A 7813-nucleotide genomic window follows, 5' to 3' on the forward strand; every position below is an offset into this window, starting at 1 on the left:
AGGGTGCTGTCCCTTAGTTATTTTGCTCAAGACAAATGCTCTACCACTTGAGCCATAGCTCTGCTTCTGGCTTTTTCTGGTAGTTAATTGGTGATAAGAGCTCCCAGGGCTGGGAGTGTGACCTAGTGGTAGAGTGCTTGCCTAGCTTGCACAAAGCCCTAGGTTTGATTTTACTCAGTACCACAGACACAGAAAAAAGCTGGAAGTGGTGCTGTGGCTCAAGTGATAGAGCTCTAGCCTTGAGAAAGGACAGTGCCCAGGCCCTGAGTTCAAGCCCCAAGACTGGCCTGAAAAAAAAATCTCACAGACTCCTTTCCAGCTGGCTTCAAACCAGGATCCTCAGATCTCAGCTTTCTGAGAAACTAGGAACACAGGGCATGTGCCACTAGCACCCTGTGAGTTTCTTCTTTATTTCACGTCGATGGGTAATGTGCCCATGTCATAATAAGGTTTATAGGGAGGCATATCACACAAGCACGAGAGAACCTAATCATCATGCTTATGAACCGGAAAAGAATCAGTTTCTTCTCTTTCTAGAGCAAAGACTGAGGCTTAGTTAAGAGTCTGTCTGAGCCAGCTGCCAGTGACTCATACCTGTAATCCTAGCTACTCAGGAGGCTAAGATCTGAGAATCACAGTTCAAAGCCAGTCCAAACACTAAAGTCCATGAGACTCTTATCTCCAGTTAACCAGCAGAAAACCAGAAATGGCACTATGGCTTAAGGAGTAGAGTACTAGCTTTGAGGTGAAGAGCTCAAGGAAAGCATTCAGACCCAGAGTTCAAGCCCTATGACCACCCCCCCTAAAAAAATCTATATGGTTAAGAGGAGAGTCTTTGCCCTCTCTGATATTATAAATGTTTTACTTAGCTCACTCACCAATTCAGATTGATATTTTATTTCCTTCAGTCCATTATAAATCTAGATCCTGGCCTTTAACTTAATTTTGATTCATTGTATGCATATATTCTCTCGATTGGAATATTTCCCAAAAGGGGGAGAACACAGTAGTAATTTTTCAGATCATGTCAGAAAGATGAAAGCAACTGTTAAATTTTAGAGCATTTATGTATTACCCATGGTGTGTGGGGGGGGGTGGATGAATAGTTTTTCTGATATATGTAAGTACACAATGAAAACACTAGAAAATTCAGTAATATAAGCAATATAAAGCCAGTCCTAATAGACAGGAGTATTACAACATACTGGTAAGAAGTTATTCTTTTTTCCTGTTTTAGTTTTAGTTTTAGTCTGTCCTGGGGCTTGAATTCTGGGCCTGGGCACTGTCTCTGAGCTCTTCAGCTGAAGGCTAGCACTCTACCACTTGAGCCACAGCACCACTTCTGGTTTTCTGGTGGTTAATTGGAGATACGAGTCTCACAGATTTTGGTGCCCTGGCTGGCTTTGAACCATGATCTCAGCCTCCTGAGTAGCTAGGATTACAGGCATGAGCCACCAGTGCTCAGCATTTTTTTTTTTTTTTGGTGTCCGTCCTAGGGCTTGAACTCAGGGCCTGTGCACTGTCCTTGAATTTCTTTTGCATTCTACCAGTTAAGCCACAGCTCCACTTCTGGCTTTTTGTTGTTGTTGTTGTTGTTGTTGTTGTTGTTTATATGGTACTGAGGAATGGATCTTGGGGCTTCATGCATGCTCAGCAAGCAGTCTATCACTAAGCCACATTCCTAGCCCCTTTTCTCCTTCTTGAGGGGCTAAGTTCAGGAATTTAAATGAGCTGTGTTGACTCATGGGTTTACTCAGCTCCAGAGCCATGGTTGATAGCAAACAGTACTTGAGATTGACTTTGGAAGTGAAACAGGGCTGACCAGGGAAGGTCAGAAAGCATACAGGACTTTACATACCCTCCTCTACCTCTTTATCTCCTGGGGCAACTATGATTGTGAATTCTTTTTATGATCATGGAATATTTGGAAAAGAGGAGGAGAATCTACTTTCTTCAGGTCATATGTTTTAATATTTCCCCCCAATATTACAGGAGACTGAATAGGAAGATCATTTTGCAAAAAGTATTCTAGCTCTTGGCAGAGCACTTACGTATACTTTTCAGGCTCTTGCAGCACAGAGAAGCCTTTATAAACTCCCATAACCTTGAAAAGCTTCTTTTGGCCATCACCTGGGCCTGAGCAGATGCAGTTCAGAATAACCTCCAGAGGAGCTCAACTTTTATAGGCAACAGCCTGTGCTTTAGTTGTGCGGGCCTGTGCGGACATACTCAATCTAAATTAAATGTTAATGATGGTGGCGTCTGTGTCATTCTGCTGGGGAAGCTAAAACACAGAGGAAGGAGGCTGTAACAGCTGTCAGTAATCAGGACACTGTCTTCCCTTGAGCCCTGGCTGTCAAGATTTATACTAACACCTACAATCATTAATGGCCCTGCTGCCCAAAATGCCCTCCTTTGCCAAGATGTTAGACTAGAGAACCATGCTCTTTCAGAAGTCCTTGAGAGAAACATAGAAAAGAGGGCATGAGTCCATGCAGAAAGAATGGACTGATGCCCACGTAAATACCGTCAAGGGCTAAAGAGCAGTCTTAACAGCTGCTACAGCTGCTTTCTTCTAAGTGGGCAGCCTGGATCTCCTGGGCATATGTATTGTTGTTGCCTTTTTCTGAGAAAAGCTAAGAGGGCCCAGAAGTGTGGCCTAGTGGTAGAGTGCCTGCCTAGCATACACCAAGCCCTGGGTTTGATTCCTCAGTACCACATACACAGCAAAAGCTAGAAGTGGTGCCATGGCTCAAGTGGTAGAGAAGTGGTGGAGTGCTAGCCTTGAGAAAGCTCAAGGAAAGTGCCCAAGCCCTAAGTTCGAGCCCCAAGACTGGCATTAAAAAAGGAGAATATTCTAACCTTCTGTTAGCCCGTCTTGTTAATTCAACAATGAGGAAGAGCCTTTCCCATTGCTTATTCCAGTTATGTCACTTGCAGCTTTATAGCAGCTGGTGGTTTCATTCCTATATAATGGTTGATTGGAATCCAATGTCTGACACAAAACGCTGAGAGAGCTAAGACCACAGAAACCCATTCTAGATTGCCACTTCTCCATTGTATACTCAGAGGTTTTTTCCTGAATAAAAAGCTTGGGTCTTGCTTTGAGGCCCTGGCTGGTCTTCAGAGAACTGCAGTAAAATTATTCCACAGGTAACTAAAGTGGCTGAGAAAGAGAGGAACTCCACTCTATATTGCATTGACCAATTAAATCTGTAGTTTCACATATGTGGCTGTTGGTGATAGTGGAAGTTTCAGATAAAAAGCTTTTCGTGCTACTTACACAATACCTCTAAGTCAGCAAGTTAAACAGGTGAACTGTTGGACCTGCTCTTTGAGGGGTAGGCATTGCTCACCTCACCACGGAGTGCTATGTAAGAGATACAATATCATGGTTGACCACAGAAAAAGATAAAAGCTGGGAACCAGTGACTCATACCTGAAATTCTAACTAATCAGGAGGCTGAGATCTGAGGATCACATGTGAAAGCTAGCCCAACAAGAAAATCATAAGACTTATTTCCAATTAACCACCAAAAAGCCAGAAGTGAAGCTGTGGCTCAAGTGACTAAGCATGACTTGAGTGGGAAAACAAAAAAGCTAAGAATCAGTGTACAGGTCTTGAATTCAAGCCCCACTACTAGTAGAATGAATGAATGAATGAGGTAAAGGAATGGCTGCTTATATGTCTGCTCATTCTTAGAGCCATTCTGTTCCTATCTACTCTAAATTACAAGGTCTAGAATCTGGACGTTGGCATTTTCCAGGCTCTGTTGCCCACCAGGCACTCAGGATTAGCCTATGGAAATCCCCTCTGGGAGGCTCAGAGCCACTATACAGATTTAAATAGAAGACCTTCCATATACTACAGATGCAGAAAGCATCTCTGGGAGCTTCTCTCATCAGACAAAAAGCAGGCACTTAAGAAATGAAGTTGCCATTTATCTCTTCAGAGAAAGTTTACTGGGAGAGAAGAGTTGAAGATGTTCACCAATTCTCTTTCAAAGGGAGTCATGACAGAAAGGTAGTCACATCTGTGTCACAAACATCTCAAACTTTTTTGTTTCCCATATATTACCCCTACAATTCCAACTGTCTTTCTTAAACCTATTTTTTCTTAGTCAAGTCTGTCTGAAAACCAATTGCTGCAGCCACAGGCAGTTAAGCTAAACACTGGAGGGAGCAGGCCTCAAATCCAGCATCACAGTTGCCCTTAACAGCAGGAGATGGGACTGGGCACCCCTTGCCTAGCACACAACAGGCCCTGGGTTCCTTGTCCAGCACCACACTGGAGTGATATGTCTACAAAATATGGATGGTCCCTCTGATTTCAGACTTCCACATTCCAGAATTGTGAGACTGCACCTCGGTTGTTTTAAGCTCCGAGGGGTGTGGTGTATCCTTTCAGTGCAGTAGACATGCTTTGCAAGCTAATGTAATGACATCGATGGGGCTCTTCCCCTGTCCTTCTCTTCCCCTTGACAGAGAAGGGTCTTGATGCCACTGCCTACCTCTATCCAACCTGCTCCTCCCCACAGAGGAGAGAGCTGAGACGAATGGGGTTGGGACAAGAAGCAAAGGCCCTCTGTGTCAGCTCTGTCCTCTCTACTTTCCTCCCTCTGAGATGCTCCTGTCTCAGGGGAGCTCAGCCAGGGAGCAGAACTTGGCAGAACTGTGCCCTGGCAGGCTGGAAAAGCAGCCTGCACCACGCTCTCCAGAGAAGCAGGGAGGGCAACTGGATAGATCTCAATGGAGACCTATATTCAGGCTGACCCAATGGAGATGCTCTAGAACAGAAGCTTCAATAGTATTCCTTCCCTGCTGGGGTGAGGATTAGCCTCTGTCCCTCCACTATTGATCAGGACCACCAGAGGCTGTAAGAGAAAGTACAGCTGAGCCTCTTGCCTAGGTCAAAGCCACTTCTGGTGGTATTCCAAGCTACGTCTTGCTCAGCAACAGAACAAGAACCAGCAAAGACCATGCAGCCCCAGGCCAGCACACTCCACCTTAAGGAGCCTGACAGCTTGGCTTTTTCCTGGGTAGATAGATAATAGAAGAACTGGAACCAGAAATTCCTTCCTCCTGAAGTATCTTCTCAGCTTCCTTTGCTGACTAGACCAGGGCCAGTCTTGGGCTTGGGCTTAGGGCCTGAGCACTGTCCTTGTGCTTTCTCAAGGCTAGAGCTCTACCACTTGAGCCACAGCACCACTTCTGGCTTTTATTTTTCTATGTCTGTGGTACTGAGGAATCAAACCCAGGTCTTCGTGCATGCTAGGCAAGCACTCTACCACTAGGACAAACTCCCAGCCCCGGGCCAGTCAGTTTTTATAGCGCAAATGATAAAAGGTATTTTTAAATCTGAGCAGTCATAAATTGTAACATGCCATACTCACTAAGATCACATCTGGACACTAAACTGTCCTTGCTCTTGAGAAATTTTAATAGTTATCAAAATTATAGCCAAAGAGAGACCTGTCCTGGCCCACTTTTTAGCTCAGGCCTGCAGTGCTAGCCAAATGCACAAAAGTCAAGGTCTAATGGCCAGGACTAAGTCTGTAGAAACCAGTGGTCATGGGGTGGCACAGACAAAACAGTCCAAGGAACACATTTGTGTACAGCTCTTAAGCCTGAGCCCTGAGGGGGCACTTCTAAGCATTCTTGCTTTGTGCTGAAAAAGATAGGAGAGAGCCAAACAGCCAAGAAGTGCCATGAAGATCTGTTTAGGCAGTGAAAGCTACTCAATGTGGCCACACAAAGCATGGTGGTCAGATTTGATCACAGTGGTCATGCTGGTGCTAGAACATTCGTAGAGTCCACATGAAGATTGTTGAAGTCATCAGTGTGTCTCTGTTGGCCTTATGCAAAAACAAGGGAAAAAATCATAAGTGGTGGATACAAATATGATGTTAATACATTTTCATGAAACATTCCCATGTTTTACAGGTTTTATATTGAATATCAGAAAAAGTAGAGTGTGGCCCTCAGGGAGACCAAAACAAGGAAGAGCACAGAGCATGAAAGATCATCACAAGCACCTGCAGGAAGCTGGAAACACAAACCAAACATGATGCAGGTTTCCCTGTAGAAAACCCCAGCTTAACACAGCAGAGTTAAATCAGAATGTCAGTCATCACATGTCAAGTGGACGAAAGGCACAACTAATGCACCTACTACCTTATCAATATAACTGTAATCCATCTATACATCACCCTGACAGTAAATTTTTTCAATTTAGCTATAAAAAATAATAATTAAATAAATAAGATGATGTAGGAGTGGGCCAGGAATGTGGCCTAGTGGTAGAATGCTTGCCTAGCATGCATGAAGGCCTGGATTTGATTCCTCCATACCACCTACACAGAAAAAAAGCCAGAAGTGGTGCTGTGGCTCAAGTGGCAGAGCACTAGCCTTGAACAAAAGTGCTCAAGGACAATGCCCAGGCCCTGAGCTCAAACTCCAGGACTGGCATAAAAAAATGTGTAAGAGTAATTAAAAACAAAAGTAAGAGTTAAAAATGAAACAAAAACGGTTTAGAGTTAGGTGCCCTACTTCGGAAAAAAAATTATATGTGGAAGCCTTAAGCCCACTCTGTACTTGGAGAGGAGAGTCTTTAAAAGCATAATTAATGTAAAATGAAGTCATTAGTGTGATCCCTGATACAGTATGACAGGTGTTTCTTAAGGAGAGAGGAGGAAAGATCCCATGAGGACACAGGCAGAGGCTTCAGAAGGAACTAGCTCTCCTGATACCACCATCTTAGATTCTAGCCTCTAGATGTGTGAAGAGTTCCTGGGTTAAGCCACACAAGTATGTCGGCTATAGAAAATCAATACACAGATATTTTCCAATAGAGAATGTAATGAATAAATGAGAGTAATTCAAAACATCAGGAAATCTTGTTACCAAAAGTGACTATTGAGTCTGAACCCGAGCCACAAAGAAAAACTGTTAATGCCCATTGAATTTGTAATTATTATTCAAGAACAGTTTATTTCTATTTATTGTTATTGTTATTTTGTTTTCCTCCTGTCCCTTTGTAGCCAAGGCTCACCTTTAACACTTCTTTTAAGGGGTGAGGAGTACTAGAGATTGAACTCAGGGATTTGTGCAGGCTTTCTACCACCTGAGCCATGTCTCATGAAGTATTTTTTTTATTTATTTATTTATTTTTGCCAGTCCTGGACCTTGAACTCTGGGCCTGAGCACTGTCCTTGGGCTTTTCTCAAGGACAGAGCTCTACCACTGGAGCCACAGCACCATTTCCAGCTTTTGTCTATGTATGTGATATCAAGGAATCGAACCCAGGTCTTCGTGCATGCTAGGCAAACACTCTACCACTAGGCCAAACTCTCAGCCGCTATTTTTTTATTTTTTATGCCAGACTCAGGGCTTGAACTCAAAGACTGGCACTGTCTCTGAGCTTTTTATCTCAAGCCTAGCATTTTACCACTTGAGCCACAGTTCCACTTTTTTTTTTTTTGACTGTTTTAATGGGCGATAAGAGCCTCCTGGACTTTCTTGCCCTGGTTGGCTTTCAACTTTGATCCTCAGTGCTCAGTTTCCTAAGTGGCTAATATTACAGGCCTGAGCAACGGTGCCCCGCTGGTCTTGAACTCTTGAATCTCCAGCCTCAGCCTTCTAGTGATATAATTATAGTTGCATGACTCTATGCCAAGTTTGTAGCATTTTATTTATAAAATAAACAAGGAAAATAAACCAATTTTAACTTCATTCAAAGAGAAATGTGTATCAGTACTAATCTATATGTCATCTGTATCGCTTTGATAGGGTTTTGTGGTGAGCTACTGTTAGA

General features: G+C 43.5%; 1 non-coding gene across 1 annotated transcript; it reads right to left on the reverse strand.

Annotated features, from left to right (window-relative positions):
- Nucleotides 1-416: 416 nt before the first annotated feature.
- On the reverse strand, nucleotides 417-518 carry LOC150055508 (small nucleolar RNA U13). The gene has a single exon (XR_016537540.1). It is a non-coding gene; the product is annotated as a small nucleolar RNA U13 (small nucleolar RNA).
- Nucleotides 519-7813: the final 7295 nt, after the last annotated feature.

Source organism: Megascapheus bottae, chromosome 13 (genome assembly GCF_031878675.1).
Source record: "Megascapheus bottae isolate mThoBot1 chromosome 13, mThoBot2.hap1, whole genome shotgun sequence".
In the NCBI taxonomy this organism is placed as follows: Eukaryota; Metazoa; Chordata; class Mammalia; order Rodentia; family Geomyidae; genus Megascapheus; species Megascapheus bottae.